The sequence below is a fragment of the Lissotriton vulgaris genome, unplaced genomic scaffold (genome assembly GCF_964263255.1).
Source record: "Lissotriton vulgaris unplaced genomic scaffold, aLisVul1.2 SCAFFOLD_484, whole genome shotgun sequence".
Classification (NCBI taxonomy): Eukaryota; Metazoa; Chordata; class Amphibia; order Caudata; family Salamandridae; genus Lissotriton; species Lissotriton vulgaris.
Genome location: NW_028243020.1, coordinates 742803 through 770075, shown reverse-complemented (window position 1 = coordinate 770075; position 27273 = coordinate 742803). Strand labels below are relative to the sequence as shown.

Below are 27273 nucleotides of genomic sequence, written 5' to 3'. Positions count from 1 at the left end.
GATGTTCAGCGTCATTGCCGAGACTCAAACCCAGTTCCCCAGATTCGAAGTGGACCGCCCTAGCCGTTAGGCCAACTCCCCTTCTTAGAAATCAATGGAGACATCATGGAGCTAGGATACTCGTTTTGACAGGCACCCACCACATCTACTCTTTATGGCTTCCCTGTTCAATTACAACATCCCCAAGTAGGCTGGACATTTATTTATTTATTTATAAAGTTTTATATAGCGCGAACAAGATCCCGAAGGATATCACAGCACTTTACAATAGGTTGGAAGAGAGGACAAACATGAAATGTACACAGCAATTGTAAAAAAAAAAAAAAAAAAATAGTAAACAGTGGTACATGTATAGAGTATAGTATATAGTATTATGCAGAAGAGACGGTCCGTGACTGTTAGTTGTGCCATGGAGATAGAAACCAAGAACAACCGCCTTATGAGTGCCTCCACCATTGTAGGGGAATATCTGCTCAAGCTGATATGCCCACATATAGGATATAGTGCACCCTGCCTCAGGGCTCAAGGCCTGCAGTAGACACGACTTACCTATACCGTATGCTGTGTATGTGGGCATGGCACGCAGGGCTGTGTGCCATGTCGCATCGCAATGGCAGAGTGCTTAGCCTTGGTGAGGGGTCCCTGGGGTGGCACAGTCAGTGCTGCAGCCCCAGAAGACCCTCTTCAGTACCCATGCCCTAGGCACCAGGGGTACCATATAATATTAGGAACTTATAGGGGCAACTGAAGTGGTGCTAATCGTGGTACAGTTTTGGGGAACAAGATCTGGCACCTGGTTAGCAGGAACCTAGTGCACTTACAGTACAAAACTACATCAGAGATCAGCCAAAAAGTGGGGGCCAACCATGTCAAAAGAGGCACTTTCCCACACTTGCAAACTTGTGAATCCTTATTGGACACTGATAGGGTTTCAGACCAAGCACCAGGTCTCCGAAAATCACAAATGTCCACCAGGGTCTAAGGCCAATTGAATGGTTTCGCAGTCATTTGTCCAAGGTTTGCAGACCTCATGGGCCACAATGTGGAACCCAGCTTTGGTCTAAAAATCAGCTAATTGTTTTCCAATGTTAACATTAGGCAGCTCCTGTGCCAGAGAGAGACAGGATGGTAGCCCAGCTCCTTAAGGCTTTAGTATTGTTTCACGATGCGGTGAACAAGTACCTTTATCCTGTATTGGTTCGATTTGCAGCCAGCCAATCAGGGAGCTTCAGGTCGGAGGACCCAACTTTGGGTTTATGTATCCGAAATGGACGACAGGAGAAAAAGCTCCTTAATCCAATCGGATTCAATATATTTTTACATTTGGTCATCAAGTCCAGATTCACTGACCATTTCTAGGCTAAAGATCCAGCTAGCTTTAATTTAATTGACTAGTGTCTTGATTTGAAGCCCACAAAAAACACACTTTTCAAATGCTCAACTTCACAAACATAACTGGTGGATTTGTAGCAAATGAATCAAAGGCCCTTCCATGAGTAATGTTTGTTGTAATTTTGTTCAGCCTTTTTTCTGTAAATCTATTAGTAGCTTTTTCAATGGGAATTAAATGGAAAATGGCATTTGGCCACCCGCTTGACAGACATACATAAAACTAGCCATGCTATACCCAAATAGTTTTGTGCAGATTCTCTGCACTGTCCCAAAGTTATTATATGTTCATATATTTATATTACATGGGATTCTGTAATCCCTGTATAAAAGGCAGTCTCATAGGGCCAGATGTACGACTGTTATTTACGGTCCCAAAGGGGATTTTGGCCCCTTTGCGACCGCAAAATAGGTCTGCTCAATGTACTAACCCTATTTTGCGAGCCGCTAATCGATTAGCGACTCGCAAAATGGGGTTAGCGTCTCCCTATTAGGAAGGGCCGTGCCAAGAGCGTTCCTTCCTAATAGCGAGTCTAAACCCTATGTATGAATGTTGTGCGACCGCAATTGAAAAAGTTTACCACTCGCAAACAGGAAAGGGTCCCCAAGGGACCCCTTCCCCTTTGTGAATGGATGCACAAATAAGGCCAGTCAGGTTGTTATGGGTAATGCAGAGGGACTTAAAATGTATACGTTCTTTTATGGGTAACCAGTGAAGTAAGCTTAATGCTGGTTTGGCTGAGGTGCGGTTGTTCGTGCCCGTCAGAAGTCTGGCCGCAGAGTTCTGGACCACCTGGAGCTTCTGGATCACCGAGATGGGGGCTCCCAAGTAGATGGCGTTGATATAGTCGAGCCTGGATAAAATCAGGGCTTGGACTAGAATCTTTTTAGCATTCTCAGGCAGCTGGGGAAGAATTTTCCGGATAGATCTTAGCAGGCCAAAGCAAGTGGCCGCTGTTTTTCTGGCTTGAACTTTGAACGTAAGCTCATGGTCCAACCGGAGTCCCAGACTCTTGGTTTCATTTTTGGAGTAGGTCCTGGTCCCATGCAAGGTAGCCATAGAGTGGAAGCATCGAAAATTGCCTGATTGCCTAATAGCATGAGCTCGGTTTTGTCACCATTGTGTTTGAGTTGAGACTGACTCATCCAATTGGCGACTTCTTCCAGACAGGAACTTAGGTTAGTGGGGCACAGTTCTACTTGACTTAGGGAGACCACGAGCTGTGTGTCGTCGGCGTAGCTGACCAATTGAATTCCGAAGGGAGCCACTATCTCGGCCAGCGGAGACATGTATACGTTAAAAAGCGTAGGGCTAAGGGAGGAGCCCTGAGGAACCCCACACTGCAATGGTTTGGGTGAGGAGTGAGAATTCCCTTCAAATACCTGAAAGTACCTTTCCTGCAAGAACGATTCCAACCAGGAAAGGGCCTTTCCTGAGACTCCTAGACTGTTTAGGCGAGGTAGGCGGATACGTTGATTCACTGTATCGAAGGCCGCACTGAGGTCCAGGAGGATGATAGCCACAGTACCTCCCGCGTCCAGGATCCTTCTGGACTCCTCGACCACTTTTAGGAGTGCTGTCTCCGTGCCTTGTCCCGGACGGAAGCCAGTCTGGGAGGGGTGGAGGAGATTGAAGGTTTCCAGGAAAGAGGACAGTTGGCGGTTTATGAATCTTTCCGCCAGCTTGCTGATACCAGGGAGGAGAGATATTGGACCATAATTAGATAGTTCTTCGGGGTCAAGATGTTTTTTTTTTATTAATGGTTTCACCATGGCCAATTTCCAGTCCAGTTGAACTATGCCCGATTCCATCGAAGAATGGACCAGATTGATTATGGGTAAGATGATGGCGGGCAAGGCTGCTTTTAAGATGTGGACAGGGGCAGGGTCCAGCGGAGAACCACTTTTTATTAAGTTAAGGAGAGGCGGGAAAAGTTCCTCAGTAAGGGGAGTGAAAGATGTCAGTTTGGGAGCGTTATTTTGAGGGAATGTTTCGGACTGAGGGGATGAGTCAAAAGTAGGGCTAGGAGGAAGGAGCATGAGTATTTTTTTAATTTTGGTGGAAAAAAAGTTGCTAATTCTTCACAACGGGATCCCTTTGCGTCTGGGACAGAGGGGAGATCTGGGGCCTTCAGAAGGGATTTTACAATCCTAAAGATCTATTTTGGTGCGTTAGGGGAGGAGATGATTTTCTCTGCATAGAAAGCAGTCTTAGCTGCCTTAAGAGCAGATTTATAGACGTTGATAGAGGCCCTGTATTTGTTTTTTTTTCCGAACTATAGTCTTTCCTCCATTGTCTTTCCTCTCTTTTGCAGCCCTGCTTAAGTTTACGGAGTTCAGGGCCAAACCAATGGTAGTTACATCTGGCCCTAATTTCTTTATGATCAGCAACTTTAACGCAGCGAGTCGCTGATTAAAAAGAAAAGACATCAGAACTCGACTATTATAAGTTACTAGCAGCCCGTCCCGACGTTGTTCGGGTATGAATTGCTGCTGGCCAGTAGTATATTGTTTTGTAGGATTTCGTTTTTATAGCATTTCTTGTCTGTGACAGGCCTGCGAAACGCTCCGATTCACAGTGCACTGCTGATGCACTTAAGCGTTCAGTAGTGTGTGAACTCGAGTTTCCCTACTTTATTTTTCCTTGCAATATTATATAGCTTGAACTCGACAACATGGCATGAGCACAATTTACATTACAGAAAAACACATTCATTTGTGGTAGGCACGGGGAGACAAAGCGATTTGCCTGGAATCACAGGATGTTGAGCTGATGCTGAGATTCGAACGTAGCTCCCCAGCTCTAAAGTTTGCAATTCTAGAACTTGTGGCGGGAGGTGTGTCTAAAAGTGTATCTCGGTGCTGGCCATCAATGAGAGAGACCTGTGGATTTTTCAAATGGGTGGTGAAAAAATATGAGTATGTTGCTGGAGATGTGGGCCGCCGTGCCACCAATGTACTTACCGGGGGAGGGTAAACACCCATTATTCCGCAACTTTCTTTCCGCATACCATCACTCCGCATACTTTCATTACAAAAGTACCAAGACTCCGCAATGCCATTATAACGCATGGCATTACATTTGATATGCTTTTACCACGCATACATTTACAATGAAATTTGTTGTAAATGCACAAATGGTAAAAGCATGTTTGTTTTTTAATGTTCGGATAAGGTAAGTATGGGTATAGGGGTATATGTTTTGGGGTACTGAGGTATATGTTTTGGGGTGTTTGGGTATTTTAAGGGTTCAGATATAGTTTTGGGCTATGGGGTACAGGGGTAGTTTTAGGGTTTAGGGATAGGTATGGGTTTTGGGGTACAGGATTTTTTTTAGGGTTCAGGGGTAGGTTTGGGTTTTGGGGTATTTTTAGTGTTGAGGGGTAGGTTTGGGTTTTGGGGTACAGGGGTATTTTAAGGGTTCAGGGCTAGGCTTGGGTTTTGGGGTACAGGGGTATTTTTAGGGTTCAGGGCTAGGTTTGGGTTACAGGGGTATTTTTGGGTTCAGGGGTAGGTTTGGGTTTTGGGGTACAGGTTTATTTTTAGGGTTCAGGGCTTGGTTTGGGTTTTGGGGTACAGGGGTATTTTAAGGGTTCAGGGCTAGGTTTGGGTTTTGGGGTGCAGTGGTATTTTTATGGTTGTAAATGTAAATTGATCCTTGTATAGCGCACTACTCACCCGCAAGGGTCTCAAGGCGCTTGTATGAATACCGCTGTGGAACCCGTCCTGGCTTTCCCTGTGAGGCGTCCACTCCTGGGCACCCCCAGGGTGAAGGCCAGGCATCCTTAGCGTTGTATGGCCGTTGTGGAGATTAAGCAAGCTATTGCCCAGAGTTGCAGAGTGGGACTCTATGATTAGAATAGGCACGAGGCGAGAATTATCAGGTCCGTGGAATTTATGAGCCCAAGACCCGCCGAGCCGGAGAATTGAACCCTGGTCCCGGGCTAGACCTCTGCATCAGGGTCTGCCACTCTAACCATTGAGCCACACTTCTCCAGGTTCAGGGCTAGGTTTGGGTTTTGGGGTACAGGGGTATTTTTAGGGTTCAGGGGTAGGTTTGGGTTTTGAGGTACGGGGGTATTTATAGGGTTCAGGGCTAGGTTTGGGTTTAGGGGTACAGCGGTATTTTTAGGGTTTAGGGATAGGTTTGTGTTTTGGGGTACAGGGATGAAAGATGTAGCCGAGTGGATGAAGAACAGCCGCTTGAAACTCAACTCAGACAAGATGGAAGTCCTCATCCTGGGACCATCTTCCTCCGCCTGGGACGACTCCTGGTGGCCCCCTGCCCTGGGAGCGCACCCAAGCCATCGGACCGCGCACGAAACCTGGGCTTCATCCTGGACTCCTCCATCTCGATGACCAGACAAGTCAACGCCGTCTCATCATCTTCTTTCAACATCCTACGCCTGCTCCGAAAGATCTTCCGATGGATCCCCACCGAAACCAGGAAGACGGTCACACAGGCACTCGTCACCAGCCGACTGGACTACGGAATCACCCTCTACACGGGAGCCACAGCCAAACTTCAGAAGAGACTCCAACGCATCCAGAACGCCTCCGCACGACTCATCCTGGACATCCCCCATCACAGCCACATCTCCGGACACCTGAGAGACCTGCACTGGCTCCCCGTCAACAAGAGAATCACGTTCCGACTCCTCACCCACGCACACAAGGCTCTCCACGACCTGGGCCCCAGGTACCTCAACAACCGCCTGACCTTCTACACTCCCACCTGCCAGCTTTGTTCGACCAGCCACGCCCTCGCCGCCGTTCCACGCATCCGAAGAGCCACCATGGGAGGAAGATCCTTCTCCTACCTGGCGGCCAAAACATGGAACTCCCTCCCCATCCACCTCCATCAGACCCAGGACCACCTCTACTTCAGGAAGCAACTCAAGACCTGGCTGTTCGAGCTGTAGCAGACCCCCCCTCCCCAAGCGCCTTGAGACCCTCCGGGTGAGTAGTGCGCTATATAAATTTTCTGATTGATTGATTGATTGGGTATATTTATAGGATTAAGATGGGTTAGTGTTTAAGGGTGTTGGGGTATTTTAAGGAGGACGGGTGGGGTATGATTATGGGGTGCAGGGGTATTTAAAGGGAGCAGGGTGGGATTAGCACACGATATGAGACATGGCATGAAGGGCGGAACGTACCACACGCCCCCAGCACACGCCCACAGCACAACGCAAACACGCCCACAAGGGACTACTTTGCTGGCACGGTTCTTTTACCTTTTAGATGTATATGGTGGGCGTCTGCATAGCCTATGTCCTTCTGCTGCAACTTCCCTTTCCAAGGCTGTATTGGGTGTTGTGATTGGTGCTGTGGTTCCTGAGATTACCCGCCTCAAAGGTTTGGGCTCTCTCTTTATTATATTAGTGTAGATTACCATCGAGTTCTGAGGTCAATGCCTGCTGCAAGAGCCAGCAGCCAGGGTGAATGGCAGGTCAGGCCATGAAACACGTAAGAAATGGGGGTCTCTAGTTGGCAATGGCTGGCGCCAATGTCCAAATAGGGACTCTTCTTCCTAAGTCAGGGCCTACCCCCTTTGACAACCCCTGCTCAACCCTGTGGTAACGTAGCACAAGCAGTTAGGCCTATCGCAGAGGCAGTATGTGAAGCATTTAGGACCATGCACAATAAGGCAGTAACGACACCACAAAAGGACACAACTCAAGTAGGTATAGAAAAATAATATCTGTATCCACGGTTTAACTCAAGATTCTCAAAGCGTTTTAACAAGCTACAATGCACGTAAACCAGTAAGGACTCGAAAAGGCAATAACGTATTCACCAGACGGGACACTGACTGAGTTCAAGGCCGGGGCCTGCGCGACGCGTTGCACACCAGATACCTGCAGTTGAAAGGGGACACAGCACGCAGCTTCTCAAAGAAGCGGAGACGGTGACAGGTGGACTCCCAGCGACCACAAGTCATGGCTGCAGGGGTCCGCAGCGTGCACCCACAGTGATTCGGGCACAGGCGGGCTCTCAATGGCAGCAGCACGCGGCAGCGGCGGCCCGGACTGGTGATAGCAATGACTCTCGTCTTGCAGCTCCGTGGTGGGCAAACAGCGGCAGCAGCTCTCTCTTAGCTGCGGCGGCCCACAAGACAATAGCGACAATCCTTGACAATGGTGAACAAGATGCGGGCACACAACGGTGGCAGCTCTCCCTTAGCTGCGACAGCCCACAGGACAAATCACGATGAGGCAACATTGGCAAAGGTGTGGGCGCTCAGCGGCAGCAGTTCTTTCTTAGCTGCGACAGCCCACAGGACAAATCACGATGAGGCAGCATTGGCAAAGGTGCGGGCGCTCCGCGGCAGCAGCTCTCTCTTAGCTGTGGTGGCCCAAAGGACAGATCACGGTAATGCAATGTTGGCAAAGGTGCGGGCACTCAGCAGCAGCAGCCCTCTCTTAGCTGCGGCGACCCACAGGACAGATCACAATGATGCAAAGGTGCGGGCACTCAGCGGCAGCAGCTCTCGCTTAGCTGCAGCAGCCCACAAGACGAATCACGCTGATACAAAGTTGGCAAAGGTGTGGGCACTCAACGGCAGCAGCTCTTTCTTAGCTGCGGCGGCCCACAGGACAGACCACAATGATGTAAAGTTGGAGAAGGTGCAGGCACTCAGGGGCAGCAGCTCTCTCTTAGCTACGGCGGCCCACAGGATGAAGGATGGTCTCGACCAGGCTGGCACAATGGTGGGCACTCAGTGGCTACAGTTCTCTCTTAGCAGCAGAGGGCCACACAGATTCAGAGAATGTTCTGAAGGTTCAAATTCAGACGGGCACTATCAGAAGCGGTCGCTCCCCACGCTGCTCCCTGCTCTCCCTGCCGCCTGGTATCGTAGCGCTATACCTCCAGACTGCTGATTGCTTATCTCGCCTTGCTCCCACAACTGCTTTTGCCTGATTCATTATTACTATTAGATCGTAGCGCTAGATTGCCTGACTGTTTATTAATTGCATATCTCAATTAGATCGTAGCGCTAGATTGCCAAGGTGCGCTTTTACGATAATTTCAATTGTGCTGTGCTGCCTGTAGACTCATTTGTGCCTGATTGCGCCGGTGCCACTGACATTTGCATCGTGCTAATTCCGATTGTGCCCCAATCCTGTTTCGATTTTGGCTTGCTGCCATTTTTTATTGTTGTTGTTGTGCCTCCCTGCCCGGATCTCCACCCCGCTCCTGCCTCCCAGCTGCTCCTCCCTCCCACTGATACTGTTAGCTCCGCTCTCCCGTGGTAACGCTGTGACCGTCCTGATCCTATCAGAAGCGGTCGCTCCCCACGCTGCTCCCTGCTCTGCCTGCGGCCTGGAATCGTAGCGCTATACCTCCAGACTGCTGATTGCTTATCTCGCCTTGCTCCCACAACTGCTTTTGCCTGATTAATTATTACTATTAGATCGTAGCGCTAGCTTGCCTGACTGTTTATTAATTGCATATCTCAATTAGATCGTAGCGCTAGATTGCCAAGGTGCGCTTTTACGATAATTTCAATTGTGCTGTGCTGCCTGTAGACTCATTTGTGCCTGATTGTGCCGGTGCCACTGACATTTGCATCGCGCTAATTCCGATTGTGCCGCAACCCTGTTTCGATTTTGGCTTGCTGCCATTTTGTTGTTGTTATTGTGCCTCCCTGCCTGGATCTCCACCCCGCTCCCGCCTCCCAGCTGCTCCTCCCTCGCCTCTCCCCTTCCACTATCCACATATGACAGATGCCTATGCGCGCAGCGTCCACGAGCAACGGTCGCGCCCCTTTGCGCGCCGAAGGTGCGCCAAAGGTAAGCCCGTCTACGCCCATCTGCGCCTGTACCGCGCCCGACCCCCTGGCCCCCGCAATTCCTACCCCACCCTCATAACATACGACGCTGCAACCCTCTTTGCCCTTAACCCCGGACGACTCCCAAACTGCTACCAAGCCGCCCCAGGACACACCCATGGACCCTTCACCTGCCACTCCTGCAAGTTCGACAGCATCAAGACCCACACCAAACCCACAAACTCCAAGGAAAGTTCAGACACCAACCACCTAAAATGCATCCTACTCAACACCCGCTCAGTCCACAGACACTCCATTGAACTCTGGAACCTACTCGACACCACATCACCGGACGTCGCCTTCCTTACAGAAACATGGATGAACGCCTCATCAGCGCCCGACATCGCCATAGCCATCCGGGACGCCTACAAGAGCATGCGAAAAGATCGCACTAACCAAACAGGAGGAGGCATCGCCATCGTCCATAAGAACACCATCCGCATCCCGACCAGTTCCGACGATAACCTAGCTACCGCCGAACACCTGCACTTCCAGATTCACACCGACCCCAAAACCACACTCAGAGGCACCCTCATCTATAGACCACCCGGACCCCGCACACAATTCAGCGAAGACATCACTGACTTCATCACCCCTCACGCCCTCCCCTCAGAGGACTACATTCTACTGGGAGACCTCAACTTCCACCTGGAAAAGAAAAACGATAACAACACCACCACTCTTCTGGACAACCTAGCCAATCTTGGACTCAAACAACTTGTTGACACCCCCACCCACTTTGCCGGACACACGCTCGATCCTATTTTCACCTCCAGCAAGCACATCTCCTTCGATCACACCACAGCTCTCCATTGGACGGACCACAGCTGCATTCACTTCAACTACAAAAAGACTACGACCCACAACCCCCCACAACCTATTCCTCGAAGAAATTGGAACAGAATCACCACCGACCAGCTCTTCACATCACTTCACCAAAACCCCCCTGCCAAATCATCGGACCCAAACCAAGCAGCCACTAACCTCACACAATGGATCACCCACAGCGCCGATGAACTAGCACCCTTGAAAAACCATCTAATCAAACAAGGCAGCAAAAAAGCCCCCTGGTTCAACGACGATCTTAAGAAATCCAAGAAGTTCTGTCGTACTCTCGAGAAAACCTGGAGAAAAAACCCAACCACTGACAACCTAGCCACCTTCAAGAATGCCACCCGCAAACACCACCAATTGATCCGTTCTACCAAGAAATCAGCATTCAAGGATCGACTTGACAACAATGCCCAAAACAGCAAGGAACTTTTCAACATCGTCAAAGAATTTACTAACCCCACCGCCGGCACCAACGACATCACTCCCTCCCAAGACCTCTGAGACTCCCTATCCTCATTCTTCCACAACAAAATAGCCGAAATACATAACAGCTTTGAAAACCAGTCCGAAGACCAGTACACTCCACCCACCTCCCAAACTAAACCGCACTCTAACAACCTCTGCGCCTGGAACCCAATCACCACCGACGACACCATCTGCCTGATGAACTCCATCCACTCAGGATCACCAAGCGACCCATGTCCCCACCACATCTTCAACAAAGCAGACTCCATCATCGCACCCCATCTCCGCGATGTCATCAACTGCTCCTTCAACACCGCTACCTTCCCGGAAAACTGGAAACATGCCGAACTCAGCGCCCTTCTGAAGAAACCCACAGCAGACCCCACCGAACTTAAGAACTACCGCCCCATCTCGCTCCTCCCATTCCCTGCCAGTCATTGAGAAAGCCGTCAACAGTCAGCTGGCCGCCTTCCTCGAATCCAACAAATCCCTCAACCCTTCACAATCCGGCTTCCGAGCCTAACACAGCACCGAGACCGCCCTCATCGCAGCAACAGATGACATTCGAACACTACTGGACAACGGAGAAACAGTTGCCCTCATCCTACTCGACCTCTCAGCAGCCTTCAACACAGTCTGTCATAGCACCCTCATACAACGTCTCAGCAATGTCGGAATACAAGGAAAAGCACTGGAATGGATCACCTCGTTCCTCGCCGGAGGAACCCAGAGAGTCCGCCTCCCCCCTTTCAAATCAGAGGCCACCGAAGTCATCTGCGGCGTACCACAAGGATCATCACTCAGTCCCACCCTCTTCAACGTATACATGAGCCCCCTCGCATCCATCGCACCCTAACACAACCTCAACATCATCTCCTACGCAGACGACACCCAGCTAATCCTCTCCCTCACCAAAGACCCAAACTCCGCCAAAACCAACTTACACGATGGAATGAAAGAAGTAGCCGAGTGGACGAAGAACAGCCATTTAAAATTAAACTCGGACAAAACGGAAGTCCTCATCTTAGGGTCATCCCCCTCTGCCTGGGACGACTCATGGTGGCCACCGGCCCTGGGAACCGCACCCATACCTACGGACCACGCACGTAACCTGGGCTTCATCCTGGACTCCTCCCTCTCGATGACCAGACAAGTCAACGCCGTCTCATCATCATGCTTCAACATCCTACACATGCTCAAAAAAATCTTCTGTTGGATCCCCACCGAAACAAGAAAGACGGTCACCCACGCACTGGTCACAAGCAGACTGGATTACGGAAACACCCTTTACGCCGGAACCACAGCCAAACTACAGAAAAAACTCCAACGCATCCAAAACGCCTCAGCCAGACTCATATTGGACATCCCTCGGCAAGCCCACATTTCCGGCCACCTCAAAGACCTCCATTGGCTCCCTGTCAACAAGAGAATAACGTTCCGTCTCCTCACCCACGCACACAAAGCCCTCTACGACCTAGGACCCGAATGCCTCAACACGCGACTATCCTTCTACACCCCCTCCTGCCAACTATGATCGTCCAATCAAGCCCTCGCCGCTATTCCGCGCACCCACAGATCCACCATGGGGGAAAGATCCTTCTCCTACTTGGCGGCCAAAACCTGGAACTCTCTCCCCACCCACCTCCGCCTTACACAGAACCACCTCTCTTTCAGAAAGCAACTAAAAACTTGGATATTCGATAAATAAAGCACATCCCTCCCTCAAGCGCCTTGAGACCCTCTGGGTGAGTAGTGCGCTATACAAATTTTGGAACTTGAACTTGTTCTGAAGGTTCAAATTCAGACGGACTCTGAGCGACGGCAGCTCTCTCTTAGCTGCGGCGGCACACACGAATTCAGCGAAGGTTCAAATTCAGGCGGGCTCTCAGCGGCAGCAGCTCTCTCTTAGCTGCAGTGGCCCACACAGATTCATTGAAGGTTCCCAGTCCGCGTTCCTCACAGTAGAAATAGAGGCTCCGCATTGCTCGACAGAGGCCTCACCTGCAAGCAGAATTCCTCGAACAGGAATTTCGACAGCTGACGGGGTGAAGTCTAATGTCCCTGTGACTTCAGCAGGAGGCGCTCTTGTTTCAGGCCCTCAGGTAGTTTCTTCAGCAAGCTTGGTGAAAGTTTCAAAAGTCAATCAATCAATCAATCAGTGACACTTATAAAGCGCGCTACATACCCGTAGGGTCTCAAGGCGCTGGGGGGGGGAGGGGGAGAGGGGGGGGGGTGCCGCTACTGCTCGAACAGCCAGGTCTTCAGCTTCTTCCTGAAGGAGAGGTGGTCTTGGGTCAGGCGCAGGTCGGTCGGGAGGGAGTTCCAGGTCTTGGCGGCCAGGTAGGAGAAGGACCTTCCTCCTGTAGTCGCTCTTCGGATGCGGGGGACGGCGGCGAGGGCGTGGTTGGCTGATCGGAGGTGGCGTTTGGGAGCGTAGAAGTTGACTCGGCTGTTGAGGTAGCTCGGGCCTTGGTCGTGTAGGGCTTTGTGTGCGTGGGTGAGGAGGCGGAAGGTGATTCTTTTGTTGACGGGGAGCCAGTGAAGGTCTCTCAGATGTCCGGAGATGTGGCTGGTTCGTGGGATGTCGAGGATGAGTCTGGCTGAGGCGTTCTGGATCCGCTGGAGTCTCTTCTGGAGCTTGGCGGTGGTACCGGCGTAGAGGGCGTTGCCATAGTCCAGTCGGCTGGTGACGAGGGCCTGGGTGACGGTCTTCCTGGTCTCGGTGGGGATCCACCAGAAGATCTTCCGTAGCATGCGTAGGATGTTGAAGCACGCCGAGGAGACGTTGTTGACTTGCCTGGTCATTGAGAGGGAGGGGTCAAGGATGAAGCCCAGGTTGCGTGCATGGTCTGTCGGTTTGGGTGCGGTGCCCAGGGCGGGAGGCCACCAGGAGTCGTCCCAGGCGGAGGGAGAGGAGCCCAGGATGAGGACCTCCGTCTTGTCCGAGTTCAGTTTCAGGCGGCTGGTCTTCATCCACTCGGCTACCTCTTTCATCCCTTCGTGCAGGTTGGCTCTGGCGGCGGCGGGGTCGTTGGTCAGGGAGAGGATCAGCTGGGTGTCGTCGGCGTAGGAGATTATGCTGAGGTTGTGTTTGCGTACGATGGCCGCGAGGGGGCTCATGTAGACGTTGAAGAGGGTGGGGCTCAGAGATGATCCTTGGGGGACGCCGCAGATGACTTCGGAGGCCTCTGACTTGTACGGTGGTAGGCGGACTCTCTGTGTTCTTCCGTCGAGGAAGGAGATGATCCATTCCAGCGCCTTGTCCTGGATTCCGATGTTGCTGAGGCGCCGTACTAGGGTGCGGTGGCAGACCGTGTCGAATGCCGCGGAGAGGTCTAGGAGGATGAGGGCCGCTGTTTCTCCATTGTCCATCAGGGCTCGGATGTCATCGGTGGCGGCGATGAGGGCGGTCTCGGTGCTGTGGTTGGCTCGGAAGCCGGACTGTGAGGGGTCGAGGGATCCGTTCGTCTCGAGGAAAGCGGCCATCTGCTTGTTGACGGTCTTCTCGATGACTTTGGCTGGAAACGGGAGGAGCGAGATGGGGCGGTAATTCTTGAGGTCGGTGGGGTCCGCTGTTGGTTTCTTGAGTAGAGCGCTAAGTTCGGCGTGTTTCCAGCTCTCAGGGAAGATGGTGGTGTCGAAGGATGTGTTGATGATGTCTCGCAGGTGGGGTGCGATGACAGCGTCGGCCTTGTTGAAGACGTGGTGAGGGCAGGGGTCGGTCGGTGATCCGGAGTGGATGGAGTTCATCGTGCGGATGGTGTCTTCGGTGCTGATCGGGGTCCAGGCGTGGAGGGTGGTGGTGGGGGGTGGTTGCTCGGTCATGGTGTGCGTTGGTTGGTTGTTGAAGCTGTTGTGTATGTCCGCGATCTTGTTGTGGAAGTATGAAGCGAGGGAGTTGCAGAGGTCTTGCGATGGGGTGATGTCATTGTTTCCTGCGCTGGGGTTGGAAAGCTCTTTCACGATGTTGAGGAGTTCCTTGCAGTTGTGTGCGTTGTTGTCCAACCGGTCCTTGAATGCTGTTTTCTTGGCGGCGCGGATCAGCTGGTGGTGTTTCCGGGTGGCAAGTTTGAAGGAGGTCCTGTTGTCCGGTGTCGGTTCCCTTCTCCAGACTTTCTCGAGGGCTCGGCAGTTCTTCTTGGAGCTCTTGAGTTCGTCGGTGAACCATGGGGCTTTCTTGCTGCCGGGTCTGCTAGGGGGGTCCTCAGTGGGGCGAGTTCGTCCGCGCAGTTGCTGATCCACTTCGTGAGGTTGTCGGCGGCCTGGCTGGGGTTCGCTGAGCTGGCAGGAGGGTGCTGGCTCAGGGAGGTGGCGAGCTGGTCTGCTGTGATCTTGTTCCAGCTTCTGCGGGCGGCCTGTTGCTGGTGTTGGTGGGTCGTCGTTCTCTTGAAGGTGAAGTGGACGCAGCTGTGGTCCGTCCATTGAAGCTCTGTGGCGTGGCTGAAGTCGATGTCTGTGCTGGAAGAGAAGACTGCGTCGAGTGTGTGTCCGGCGAGGTGGGTGGGGGTGGACACCAGTTGCTTGAGTCCCAGGTTGGCGAGGTTGTCGAGCAGGGTGCTGGTGTTGCGGTCGTTGTTGTTCTCCAGATGGAAGTTGAGGTCTCCCAGGAGGATGTAGTCAGCGGAGGGGAGGGCATGCGGGCTGACGAAGTCGGTGATGTCCTCGCTGAATTGCGTGCGTGGTCCAGGGGGTCGGTAGATCAGGGTGCCTCTGAGGGTGGTGTTCGGGTTGGTGTGGATCTGGATCTCCTTTCCTCTGTTCACTCGGAAAGAGTTTAGTCTTGACATCCAGAAGGATAATACCTGGACAAGGTTCCAGCACAGCGTTTTATACCTAAAAAGTCTTTGTTCTCTAAAGCCACAAATCACTCAATCCAGTCAGAACCAGTATGGTGGGGTTGGGGAGCACTTGGTTTACGAGGTAACGCCCTGCCCTTTCAGAATGACAGGATGCAGGGGTCTGCTATCAGAAGCCCAGTGGGGGGGTGGAGCCATCATTCACCTTGCCAGGCACGGCCTTGCTCAGATTAAAGAGTCACCCCTCCCCACGCTTGGAATACCGATCTCTCTCTCCAGCCAGGTCTGACCCAGCTGGCCCAGCTGCTACAAAACCAGACGGCCAATAGACATACTAGCAAAGCCTACAGGAAAGATCAGGCAAGGAAATACAGCGTTTCCAGAAGAGCCATTTTCGAACATGGGATATATAAATGGTTCTTACTAAAAAGTGTATCTCACTGTCCTGAGCATAAACATATCAAATTTGAAGTTACTATCAGGTTCTGGGGGTTGGATATGATTATAGAAGGTAATCGTCAACCTGCCCATTATGGCCTATGAGAACAGATAGCTTCACAATAGTAACAGTGAAATGGAAGGTAACTCGCTATTAGAACATGCTATACAGACCTAGGCATTCTGGTTATCCTAATTCGTACAGTCATCTTTACACGGGGAGCATTCGTGCTGTGGCACTGATTAGCAGTGGCACGGCGCCCAGTGCATCTAAATCCAGCCAACATAAAAGATACCTGGGAACCAGTGGCCCCAAACCTGACCTGTCACTCCAGTGGTCCAACAAAGGGACCCAGCCTCCAGCTGTAGGCAGCCAGAGGTTGACCCTGAGAGCACAGTGCAACTCAGGAAAGAAAGGCATACATGGTGGAGAGTGATTGGAGGAAGCTGAGCCCAACATTAGTGGAGCCTCACTTCAGTACTCCATCCCAGCACCAGCCTTTTACTTTGCCAAAACACACCACAGGTAGAGATTCCCTATGGTGGAGACCCTCTGATACCCTTAGGGTGAGGGATTGCTTAGTGGACCATGAAACAGGGGGTAACCATGCTAGTGCAGGTACTTCCTTATATGGCCACTTAGGTAATATAGACTTACCTGGACAAGGATAGCCTTATCTTCTTTCGTTTGGGGGAGTTGTGTAGGAAGGTGGATATCTGACTATATGGTTACCCTAACTTTTTGCCGAGTGTTTTGCTGGTTTTCGACTTAGTTGGTCTGGGAACCTGCTATTCAGGGCCCCAGGCTATCTGCTCTCCATAAAAAATGGACTCCATGTACTTTAGGTACATACCAGATTGGTTACTGGGTCAACCTTGTGAGCCCTTGTATAGTGTACCATAGGTACCCAGGGCATAGGTGCATCCAAGGCCTACCAGGGGCTGCAGCATGCACCATGCCACCCCTGGCTGGCCCTACAAACTGACACCACAGGCTTATCACTCGGCTTGGGTAAGGTGGTGTAATCACCCCTTACTTAGATATAGTATATCTATATCTACCTTCTATATAGACACATGTGCACCTATAACTCACTCCAATGGCAGGCCTTATCGATTTTTGAGGCAGAGTGCTTGGTTTTACGTGAGAGGGTACCCTGGCATGAGCTGAGCCCCTCTGCAGCTTTCAGAACCATCTCCTTATAGCTGTTCTATGATATAGCCATACCATATACTCTTAAGTGCATTATAATCCTCGCGGTTAATGCTAACTTTGGTTTGGCTTTATCAAAACATGTTGTGTAACGTGTCAAACACTTTGGAATACTACCAGTTCGGGTGGTGGGGGTAGCATTCCACTCTTCTAGAGGGAGAAGACATGTAGTTACTGCTAACCCTGGTTACAGTAAAACAGAGCCTCAGCATCACAAAATGGATGCTGCTGCCACAGACACGAGTCTGACCTCCTGCTGCTGGACAAAACTCCGGCAGGGGAGGCCTGGACAATAGGTTTCCTGTCAAGGGAGGTGCCAGCACCTCCCCAGACAGGGTTTTGTGTATTGGGGCAGGGAGGGCTGCATCAGCAGATGCTTTTCCAGACACTGCCTGGGGCACACAAGGTGCTCCATGCATAGCCCGGTTCAAGCTAGTTGCTGGGGCACTCCATCCCCGCTCTGGCACAAAACTGGACAAAGGAAAAGGGGTGTACCCATCCCATTCCCAGGTCCACCCACAGGAGAGACCTAGCAGGTAATCCAGCCCCTTAACTCAGTATAAGTATAGAAGCTGTGTCCCCAGGACTTTAGATTATCCTGGAACGAAACTTTGATACAGAACTCTTGGACCTTCGACATTCTATTCTGACTAGAAGACGGAAGACATCTCCCTTGTGGTCAAGGAGTGACCACCCTGTGCAAACAGGCACCACCAGTAACTTGCCGGTCTGCTTTGTCGACGCTCCCGCCGGAACCCAAAGACTTAGCTACACAGAAACTGGACTTCCATACTTCTCTGACTCCGACCCACATCCACAGAAAAGCTGAGACCCGTGGAGGACACGAGAGACGTGGGACAGGACACCCTGGATTTTGCTAACTGCATCGACTTCTGAGGTAACTCGAAGTTGTGCATTGGGGTACGAGAAGCCCCAGACCTGAGCATCATTTGCACCGAAGCTCAGCCCTCCACACTGCACGAGTGCAGCGTGGGGCCTGCTCTTGCATTTCAGCTCGACAGGTCTTCCCGGTTCCTAGTCCGTTGGCTAGTGAGCCCCCTGAAGACTTTCTTTTGAAACCAAACTGCTTTCCTGGTTGCTCCAGGCTTGCTCCAGCTTCCCTGCAAAGGAGAAGCTCCCCAGACCTTGCTGGTCTGCACCGAAATCAATCTTCACTTCCTGCGTGGGTTGCGTTTGCCGTGGCTTGTTGGGTCCAATCCGGATACTGACGCCGCAGTCAACTAGATCCTTCATGGGACAGCTCGAATCCAGCTCCTGGTCGTCGTTGACACCTCCTGGTCCTAGTGGCTGCAGAGACAAGCTTCACCTCTTCACCTGAGATCATTGCGACATTGCCTGGTTCCTTCCTGGTACCTTCCTGGTCACTGGCTAGTGACCCAGACTCTGTCCCCTCTGCTTTCAGGTTCTTCAGATCTGCGATCCACCCTTGGATCCACCCGGACACTTTTCCTCTGGTCGCCAGCAGCACTTCTTTGCAGATCTCCATGGAAAACATCGACGAAACCCGACACCAAAAGGCACCTATGCACCCGGCTTCCCTGGGTGAGGTAACACGAGTACTTCGGTGCTCCAGTGGGTCTTGACTCTCGAAGTGTCTGTTGGACTTGGCCCTTCTGGCAGGTTCACCCCTGAACTTTTTGCCTTGAATTATAGTGATTTCTGGTCTTTGCGCACTTTGACACTGTGGCTCAGTGTAAAGTGCGTGCGCTCCCTGAGTGCGTGTGTGAGATAGGCCTGCCTTCCCATAGGAATGCATGGGGAATGTCTGTGTCCCTGGTAGTTCCTGATGCGTGAGGTGTGCATGCTCGAGTTTGGTATGTGCAAACTCGTGTGATTGAATGCTTCGCAATGATGTATGTGGCATGATTGTGTCGTGTACGGAAGTGCCACTTCTAGGAGTTGGCATATTAGTGTAAAATATGCCTGGCGTGTGATTGGCTGGGGCTGGCTGGGATGCCAGGCTCCATGAGTGTGTGTGGGTCTGCCCCGGTGGTGAATGGAGAGATTAGCATGCTGATGTGAGGGAGGGGCTGCACATGTGTCCTGAATGAGGCTGGGTTTTCCCCACACAATGCTAGCTCCGCCCCCTGTGGTGCGTCTAACGACCCTAGCCCTGCCAGTGAATAGAGTGAGGGGCTGAGCCCATCACAGTGCTCACAAACCAGCTGCGCCTGGTTTTGCCCCCCACCCTGCACCTTTAGACAAAGGATTTGTCTGTATAAAAAGAGGCTGTGACCTCTTGAAAAATGTTCTGTTCCAGGATCCTGATAGGAGGGAGCTGCTGCTGGTGGGGCCCAGGAGGGACCGCCATGGGGGCTGTCTCCTGCCCTGTGCGCTGGCCCCTGGGCCCTGCATGCCCCTTCTGATGCCCAGGACCTTCTGCTGTGCCTTTGTCCTTGCCCCAGGGCTGTGGCTACCCCTAGCGCTTGAGAGCGCTGTAATTAGCTACTAGCACCGTGAGCGCTTTATTTCTAGCCCTGGGCAGAGCGCTGTCATTTTCCTTCGGAGGGAAGCGCTACTGCCCTTTGTCTGCCTGAGTGCTTCGTGTGCACTCTTATCTTATTGACGGGTGCCAGCCCGATTATGGCGCCCTGAGCGAGTGCCCACCTCGCTTTAGAGTTTAATTGAAGCCGGTGCCCACCCGGCATTTGCCCCGCAAAGTGCGCAAAATTGTCCCTGTTGCCGCCCGGCCGCGACCAGGAAGTCAGGCAGGCCGCGGGCGGGACTGCTGGACACCACGTGACATCATTTCCCGGGCCGCGCTCCGATTGGCTGCCGGCCCGGGATATCCTTGTGACGTCACTCCCCGGGCCGCGCTGGGATTGGCTGCCGGCCCGAGGAGATTCCGAGGTGCCGCCAGGAGAGTGAAAAAGAAGCAGGTAGCGGCGGGAGCCTACTCCGCGCGCCTGCATGGCCGAAAGTAAAGCGTCCCCACCCCCCCTCCCGGGGCTCCCAGGAGCGAGGGAGAGCCCCAGAGAGTGAGAGGAGGCCGCATCGTCCAAGAGCCCCCGAGGAGCGGGAGCTCTCGTGAGAGACGCCAGAGACGCGACCCGGTGAGTGCCTTGCAGGAGAGGAGGGGCGTCGGGGCACATTGCCGGTGCCCGCCCCTCCCCTCCAGAGCGAGTACCGTTATGCTGAGAGGCCCGTGAGGCCTCACGTAATACTGAGTCCCCCGGGAGGGACTCCGCCTACCCCCCACATTGCTTCAGAGCCCAGGAGCGGCTCCCCCATGGGCATTTGCTAATCCGAGCCCACGAGGCGCAGCAGGCCTTTCGTGTGCGAGCCCAGAGAGGCCCAGGGGGCATCTCTTTATTCAGAGCCCAAAGAGACTCCCAGCCCCCATTTATTTTAGAGCCCAGAGAGGCTCTCGAGTGCCATTATTGTTGTTGAGCCCAGCGAGGCTCCCACATTGGCCCCATTGTTGTTCTTGAGCCCTGGAAGGCTCCAACGTTATCCCCACCAGTGTTCCTTCAGCTGCCCAGCACTTAGTGGGCAGCTGCTCCGTTTAGGACCCTGACATTTGGGACAGTCACAGGTGGGGACTTATGTGAGTTTGGCGCAATTGTTCTTTTGCTGCACCTCTGAATGTGTTTTTATACGTCATGTGCCTTGTTCTTACACCTCTGAATGTGTTGTTGATGCATCATGTGTTTTCCTTCCTTATACCGCTGAATGTATGTTATGCATCATGTGTTATGTGCTTATACCCCTACAGGTATTGTGATACTTAGGTGGTTGTTTTCTTGCTAGTACAGGTGGTGCTAGTGAGGTCCCGGTTCCCTGCGTGACCTGTTACTAAGGTGGTTAGGATTGCATAGGTGGTACTTACTGGTTACCAGTGATTACTGGTTGTGTGCGTTATGTTCTATTTTATGCTACAGTGATTTGTATTCTAAGTTCTAAAAGTGCTGATTCCTGACAGTGGTCCAGGTGGCCCTGTCTTGTACATATGCCCTGTAAATTCTGCCCGTGCCTGTTGGCACATTGTAAAGTGTGTGTTTTTATCTAATGTGTTTTGGTATAATACAAAGGCTATTTTTATATATATCCTAACAACAAAAGAACCGGGGGTCTATAACGGAGCTTCAAGTACTCCAAGCTGCTGCAAAACTCCCACATAAGTGAGTTAGGCGCTAATAGAGCTATATAAGTCTCTATATCAGAATGTGTGCCAGGACAAACCTGTCGAAGGACCTACTGAGATTGTTGGTAAGACCCGTACAGAGATGTGTTGGATTCCCATCAAATAGGTATGTAGATCAAGTGTTCTCATTTGGTCATCCAAAAATGGGGTGGTATGTCTCTTGATAAATGAGACCCATCCATCGCCCTTACTCAATTGGGTCGCACCATCAATCGCTAAGGTACCCATGAACAAATGATAAAGATGGGATTGAGTGCAGTGCAAAAATCAAAAGATGTGTGAGTTAAAAACAAGGGGTAAAAGGATCAATAGGCGAAAAACTCTAATGTAATTTGTCCTTTCCCTCAAACAAACAAGAACAATGCAGAGGAAGCAGTCTAAACATATAACTGCATTTACAAGGCCAACATGTTTCAGCCGGTAGGGACAAGATCCCATGGCTTTCTTCAGGGCCAGAGTTCTAAGCATTAGCTACTGCACAATCTGTAAAGGATATACATAAATAGTCCAAAATCGTGTTCCTCTGTACCAAACGGTGTCTCTTACATCTGTTAACAAGAAACAAGAAATAAAATGTAGTAAGTCCTATCAAAACAGGAAAGACCTGGCACTGGCGTCTACTAATTAAGCCAGTTTATTTTATTAATGTTACTCACCTGAATAGTACAGGGAGTGTACCTCACCTCTCCTGGAACCCAGCTCAGGAAAAAGGAGGCCCCGCTCTGTGAAGGCAAGGAAGGGGTAATGAACGGAAGGGTGGACAGTACTACTCTATCTCTCCCTCCAATACATAATATGGCCCCTATAACAGTCAAGCTTCACAGAGCCACAAAAAATCCTAAGGGTGGAATAAGTCACAGAGCCCATAAAAGTCCAAGGTTCCCAAGATCCATCACTTAATGTAAAAAGCTTTCCTCTAAATAGGAGTGTCCTCAATAGGAGGGAGCTAAACTGTAGCAGGTTTAGATATGGGCTAGCAAAAGTTTGACAGACCAAGCCTGGTCTCATATCCCAGAAACATATGTGAACCAGTCTATGCCACCCCAAAAGAAAAAAGGCCAAAAATAAATCCTAATGAGCCACTAACCTGTCCGGCGTTGTCTCATTGCAGGACCTGAGCTTCGCGGGAGGCAAAAATGGCTGCCCACAGGAAGCTTATAAAGGAGATAGGGGCGGAGTATCACGTACTCTCGCGGGATTCGATTGAACTACAGAGTGATGTCACAATCCACTGTGTTGTAGTTCACCCACGAACTACAAGATGACATCATTACGGCCATCTTTGTAGTTTGAACTAGTTCAAAAATAAAGGTGCTTTATTTAACCATAGCACAAGTGTTTGCAAGCGCGAAATAGTCGACCGAGCTGATGTCTATTTATAAAGATCCATCAAAGTGGTCTCTGATAATGATCCCCAAATGAATCCTAAAGAAAGGTAGCCAATGGTGGGAAGGGGGGAGGAGGAGGAGGGGGGCTGAATCATCCGCCCCTCACTTCAAAAACTGAAGTTGTAGAGGGCTGTCAAAACAGAACAATATTGTGCTGTGCCTGCCATATCAGAATAATGATGTTGCTTGTTAGTTCAAACTCACATATAGGCAAACAGTGTGCCAAGGGTATATCTGTAGAGAGCCCTAAAGGACCAAAGTGAAGGTGGGTGACCCTAGACTCAAAGGAAACTGAACCTAATACCTCCCCAGAAGATTCAGTGGTGCAGACTAGAGCACACAGTGTCCCTAGCGAAAGAACTACCTCCATAAAGTGTAGTCTAAGAGAAAGACCCGCAGCTGGCAGCTGCTCTAAACAGTAAAACACAAACAGTTGAAGAAGGGTCTGAGGGAAATTTATAGACCTGCCCAGTTCGTATCCCCCTAACTGTAATCCAAACAACAAAAGAACCGGGGGTCTATAACGGAGCTTCAAGTACTCCGAGCTGCTGCAAAACTCCTACATAAGTGAGTTAGGCGCTAATAGAGCTATATAAGTCTCTATATCATTTTTATATATAACCTTGTGTGGAGTTTCCTTTGTGGTGGGCCTTGGGTGTTGTTGCTGGGGTGCGTGCGCAAATACTTAACTCACATAGCCTCCAAGTTTAGCCTTGCTGCTCGCGCCACGTTACCTAGAGGGTGAGCAGGGGTTATCTTGGCGTGTAACTCCCTTGCCCTGACTTAGGAGTGGTGGTCTCTGACTGACTTTGGCGCAAGCCCTGGCCAGCTAGGGATCCCATTTCTAACAGTGTCCTAGTCTAAACGGGTTTTGTCGTAGTCCATCCGGAAGTGCCCTTAAATAGTATCTTTGTAACTTTTACGTTTCCCATTATAAGTCAATGGTAACTCGTGACTGTGTTTAGGCACTGCACGCATCTCCTGTGGGTCTCCTACTTCCTAACCTTTGGTTGTTTCGTGTAGCCCCAGCGATTCCCTAGGCCCTAGGTCTACTTACTATTTCTGTTGTGGTTCTTATACCACTATTTTAGTATATGGTTTGTGAGGCCCCTAGGGCAAAACTGTATTTGTGCAATTTATCGTATGCTAATTAAGTAACTTGTGATGTACTTTTACCTCTGACCTCATAAAGAGTGCAGAGGGGTTGTGTTTAGAATACATACATATATATTTGATATATACCTTGTGTGGTGTCCTTTCATTTGATACTCAAGGGATTATAATTGGTAAAACAGCTTGCTTCACATGCTCTCTGAAGTCTTAGCCTATAACTGCTGGTCCATGCTACCACTAGGATAGCTTTCTATAAGGTTGACTTAACACCCACCATCAATAAGGGTCGATTCGACTGGTGCAAGGTGCCCACTAGAACTAGTGGACATCATATGCCAGGCTAACTTCTCACACCAGGTCTAGAATTGAAGCAGCTGTTTAAACCAACAAATGGAACTTTGATTTTCTTTCTTCTGCTCTATTTTGCTAGCTTACTGTGACAAGCAGAGAGAACATGCTTATTTATTCAACTTATTAAGCTCGGAACGCCTGCGCGGCGCGGATTCCGCGCCTGCGCTGAGCGTTCCATTGAGCGGGCAGGGCCGTGATGGAACCGCTCCGTCATGAGCACAGCGCGACCGCGGCTGATGACGGAGTGGTTCCGTCACCAGCAGGGGAGGGGTTAAAGATCCATTAAGGTGGTATAACAAAACCAACTAAAATGTCACTTTAACCTTATTCAGTGAAATATATTAGGGATAAAGTACCTCGTCACATATTATAAGGATATTGCATGTCAGCGAGGAGTTCCATAACTATTATCAGGTCCGTGGAATTTTTGAGCTCAAGACCCGCCGAGGCGGGGAATTGAACCCTGATCCCGGGCTAGACCTCTGCATCAGGGTCTGCCGCTCTAACCATTGAGCCACACTTCTCCCTTCGCCCCCTTTGCACTGAGGCAGAATAGCCGCCGCAGTGAAGGGGTTAAAAAAAACAACTAGAAAAGGTGCTTAAAAAACAAGGGTGAAGTGCATTTAGAGTAAAAACTTAAAACCGATCAAACCACTGCAATATGCAAGCTATAGTTAGAACCACAATCCATAACTCGCACTATGGGTGTACAAACCCTAACTCAGCATTTTACATGAGAGGATGCGATGACATTTTACATACTTAAAGAGTTTACTAAAGGCAGGATGCTGCTGTAGGGGATCATCGCTACTTTTATCTTCCCTTAAAACCATTCATAGCACACTTGGGACTGAGCTAGAAGGCGGGTGGGTGAACTCACAAGTCACATAACAAATCATTTTGTGTATCTGTCTATCATGAGGTGGTGTGCACTTGTGGAGAACCCTGAAGTGACAACAACATCCCTGGTTGTCCCGGCTGTTGAGGCTGAATACAGACTAGAATTTTTATAACAGGAACTGGAGATGACTGCGTCTTACCCAATGTAACTGTGCAACAGGAAACACTTCCCTCTCTAGACTGCGCATGTCTGCTATTCTCAATAAACACCACATCACTTGCATCCGACTATTACGTGCGATTCCGGCCAGTAACTCTTCCCATGAATAGCTCCATTTCCAGTTATTATTATTATTATTATTATTATTATTATAATTGAGCTTATAGAGCGCACAGCTACCCGTAGGTTTCCCGGCGCTAAGAACCGGATGAGGGTAAAAGCCGGCAAGGATTGAGACTCGTAAGATAAAAGAACAGCCTATTGGTTAAACAACCAGGTCTTTAAATCCTTGCGGAATTTAAGGTAACTTGGTTCAGCGCGCAGGAGAAAGGGAAGGGAATTCCAGAGGGAGGGTGCCAAGTAAGCAAAAGACCGACCACCCATTCTGTGCTGGTTGAAGGAGCGAAGAATGCGCGAGGGACAGTATTGGTGAACTAGATTCCTAAGATAAAGTGGAGCGCTGCCGGTATGGATTTTGTACATGAAGCATAAGGCCTTAAACTTTGAGCGGCACTCAATGTGAAGCCAGTGAAGGTTCTTTAAGGACAGAGATGTGGAAGATTTATTAGGAAGTTTGCAGAGAAGCCCGACGGCCATGTTCTGCACCCTCTGCAATTTACGAGTTACTTCTTTACATGCGCCTAAGTAGAGGACATTACCGTAGTCCAGTCTAGATGTAATTAGGGCCTGAACTACGGTTTTCTGTGTGTCCTGAGAAAGCATCCAGGTGATCTTCTTAAGCCACTTGAGAATCGTAACACAAGTGGAGGCGACTTTAACCGCTTGTTGCTTCATAGACATCTGGTCATCGAAGATAATGCCGAGGTAACGGGCCGTTTTGGAGGGGGCAGGAAGAGGACCCATTTGAGAAGGCCAGTGATGAGATCCCCACAGAACTGTATTGTTACCAAACAGAAGAAGTTCTGTTTTTCCCCCATTGAGTTTTAACTTGTTGTCATACATCCATTTGGCAATGTTGTTAAGTCCTGAACATAAGGAGGAAGACGTGGAATGAGAATTATCAGAAAGTGAGTAGATAATCTGGGTGTCATCAGCGTAAGAATAAATGGTGAGCCCAGATTGTTCTGCAATCGTGGCCAAAGGGATGATATACATATTAATTAATAAGAGACTCAAAATGGAGCCTTGGGGAATGCCGCATTTCGAGTTGTGTGTTCTGGAGGTTGATGTAGTGGAGAAAACTTGAAAGGTTCGATCAAAAAGAAAGCTAGCAAGCCATTTCAGAGCTGAGCCAGTGATGCCATAGGACTGTAGGGTGTTGAGAAGGATGGGGTGGGAAACCGTATTGAATGCGGCACTAAGGTCGAGCAAAATGAGTTCCACGGTTTCCCCTTTGTCAACCTGGCATCGGATGGTCTCAGAGACACCTAGAAGTGTTGATTCGGTCGAAAAGCCTGACCTAAACTCAGATTGAGAAGGATGAAGAAGATTCCTAGATTCGGTGTATTTGGTGAGTTGAGTGTTAATATGTTTTTCAAGAATTTTAGAAAAAAACGGAAGGAGTGAGATGGGACGGAAATTTGAAGGATTTTCAGAGTCAGCATTGGCCTTTTTTAGTAAAGGTAGAATCATGGCATGATTCCATGCATTAGGGACCTTGGCTTTCCTTAAGGATGTGTTAAGTAATTCTAGTATAAGGGTATGGGTAGAAGTGTCCAGGGCTCGTAAAATTTGAGGGGGAATGGGATCCTTAGGGGAACCTGATTTAATGTTGCCAATGATGTCATAAAGTGTGTTAATATTTAAAGAGTCCCAAGTTGTGAGCTGCTGGGAGGAACTACTGAATGATAGCTTCAGTTCCTCAGATGCACTGGCCGTGGCCATTGCAGGCTGTTCCGAGGGTGAATATATAAGGGTTGGGTCTCCAAAATCAGCATAGATGTTATCAATTTTTGAAATGAAGAATTCTGCCAGGGTATTGCATTGCATTGTGTCAGGACATGGGGCTTTTGGCTGACATAAAGCACCCGAGAGCTTCCTCAGCCTTGAATGGGGACGAACAAGGAAGGACGAGAGCTACTGACTTTTTTCTCTCATGAAGAGTCCCATAAACAGGCCTGTTTCTGCACAGGAATTATGCAGTCCTGTGTGGAAACAGAGGCAGAGAACGCAGGGACACATCTGCACCCTGTGTACTCATACTCTGGAGGTCAGTATCGCTCAGTGGGTTCCACCCAAACCATATTAATCCCCTCGGAGACTTTCT

The 27273-nt window shown here is 50.3% G+C and overlaps 1 protein-coding gene across 1 annotated transcript in view; it reads right to left on the bottom strand.

Annotated features, from left to right (window-relative positions):
• Positions 1-27273, bottom strand: part of LOC147668748 (uncharacterized) — a 56014-nt gene that overhangs the window by 17231 nt on the left and 11510 nt on the right. The gene's annotated exons all lie outside the window — the stretch shown is intronic.